At 60.8% G+C, this 2,282-nt stretch overlaps 1 non-coding gene across 1 annotated transcript; it reads right to left on the reverse strand.

Annotated features, from left to right (window-relative positions):
• Window positions 1-1,863: 1,863 nt before the first annotated feature.
• On the reverse strand, window positions 1,864-2,017 carry LOC144783509 (5.8S ribosomal RNA). Its single transcript, XR_013601481.1, has one exon. It is a non-coding gene; the product is annotated as a 5.8S ribosomal RNA (ribosomal RNA).
• Between the last annotated feature and the right edge of the window lie 265 nt (window positions 2,018-2,282).

The following is a 2,282-nucleotide window of genomic DNA, read 5'->3' on the forward strand; positions in this document are numbered from 1 at the left end:
GTATTCTCTCCACTGGTTACCTATTGCCAGAAGAGCAATGAACAAGGCGCTCTGCATTGCCCACAGAGCCTCAAAAGAAAGAGAACTGCTATACCTACAAGGTAAATTCAAGCAAACCAAACCAAACCGGACACTGTGCTCCAGGCTTGTACCACTCCATATTATACCGCAGTGCCATGAGAAATCTGTAGGAGGCGCTGCTTTCTCTGTAAAAACCACCAAGCTCTGAAACTCACAACCAGCCACCGTTAGAAGCACCCAAGAGCCTAAACACTTCAGAATAGGGGTGGGCAGACAACTACGCTCTGCCAGGGTAGTGGATAAAGCCAGCCACCCCAGCTCCCCGTCCAGTCCCTGCTTCTCAAAGAAGCCAGGCCGGGGAGAGCCTCCCCGGGCCCCAGTGGACCCCCGTCCCCAGCGCCCGGACCCTCGGCTGGCTTGCAGGGCAGGGGGCTCCCGCACTCCGGGGTTCACCGGATGCAGCACGACCCCCGGGCCCGGTCCCAGCTTCCGAACCCTAGCCAGGCTGGGGTGAGCCTCCCCGGGCCCCGGAGGACCCCTGTCACCAGCGCCCGGACCTTTGGCTGGCTTCCAGGATGGGGGCTCCCATAGCCTGGGACCCTGGGACACAGCACGAGCCCCTGGCCCGGTCCCAGCTTCCGAACCCTAGCCAGGCTGGGGAGGGATTCCCCGGGCGCCGGCACACCCCGAGGGACAGCCGGGAACGGGTGACCGGGGGAGGGCGCGGAGGCGGTTGAATATCCCTCGGCCCCACGAACACAGCAAAGCTGCTGCCAGAGGGGCTGTAACACCCTCCGCCAGAGCTGAGGGCCACCTGCCACACCAAAGCCTTTCCAGCCGACCTGGAGCCGGTCGCGGTGCACCGCCGCAGAAGAAATAAACCCTGCGGGGGCCGGGTAGGGCCCAAAGCCAGTCCCGCAGAGGGGATCCGGAACTCCCGGGCCACCGACCTTCCTGCCGTGTTGAATCCTCCGGGCGGACTGCACGGACCCCAACCGTTTACCTCTCGACAGTTTCACGCCCTCTTGAACTCTCTCTTCAAAGTTCTTTTCAAGTTTCCCTTACGGTACTTGTTGACTATCGGTCTCGCGTCTGTATTTAGCCTTAGATGGAGTTTACCACCCGCTTTGGGCTGTATTCCCAAGCAACCCGACTCCGAGAAGACCCGACCCGAGAGCCGCTACCAGCCTAACACCGTCCGCGGGGTGAGCCTCGATCAGAAGGACTTGGGCCCCCTGAGCGACGCCGGGGAGTCGGTGTTCTGTAAACCACATTTCCCGTGGGGATTCGGCGCTGGGCTCTTCCCTCTTCACTCGCCGTTACTGGGGGAAACCTGGTTCGTTTCTTTTCCTCCGCTTAGTAATATGCTTAAATTCAGCGGGGCGCAATGTCAGATCTGAGGTTGTAGTCGGAAGAATGACGCCGGAGCGTCAAGGGGGTTGCCGGGGGGAGGCCAGGACCCTGCCGGGGCAGGGGCTTGGCATACCCGGCAGCGCATTCCCTCTTTCCCCGGATTGCATCTGGAGAGGTTTCGCCCTTGCGAGGAAGCCGGCTGCGGAGGTGGGCACCCGAGGAGCGTGCGCACGGGCAGCCAGTGGGACACCACAGACAGCCTCGCGCGGCATGCAGCCTGGTGCCGGCGGGCGGGGGGCGGACCAGTCGCCAGGCCCCTTCTGGGGCCAGGCGCGCCGGCAGCATACCTCCGCGGCAGGACCCGGCAAGGGACCCTGCCACAGGCGATCAGGGGGTCTGAACTTGTGGGAGGACGAAGGGGAAGCGGAGCTAACCCTGCGACGGGCCCAGCCACATCCCGGGGAAGCCCCAGGGCGATTGACGATCGAGGAACGCTCAGACAGGCGTAGCCCCGGGAGGGACCTGGGGCCGTAAGGTGCGTTCCAAGTGTCGATGATCAATGTGTCCTACAATTCACACTAATTCTCGCAGCTAGCTGCATTCATCATCGACACGCAAGCCGAGTGATCCACCGCCAAGAGTCACAGGCAACTTTTCAAAAAACGTTCGCCCACCTGCGGGCGCAGGAGTTGGACCGAGTCGGGCACTAGGACCCCCATCTACCCTGTGCGGGGTCCTAGTGCCCGCCTGCACATGTCGTTCTGACTGTAGTCTTCTTGGAATTCTTTCCTGTTATGTTTGCTGTGAGATTTTGGGAGCAGAAGTCGAGAAACAGTAGAGAGACCACTGATGTTTGTAGTGGATAATGAATTATTTATTTAGTTTAATTATTTATATAGCGCAGCTGA

This window comes from Lissotriton helveticus, chromosome 9 (assembly GCF_964261635.1).
Source record: "Lissotriton helveticus chromosome 9, aLisHel1.1, whole genome shotgun sequence".
Classification (NCBI taxonomy): Eukaryota; Metazoa; Chordata; class Amphibia; order Caudata; family Salamandridae; genus Lissotriton; species Lissotriton helveticus.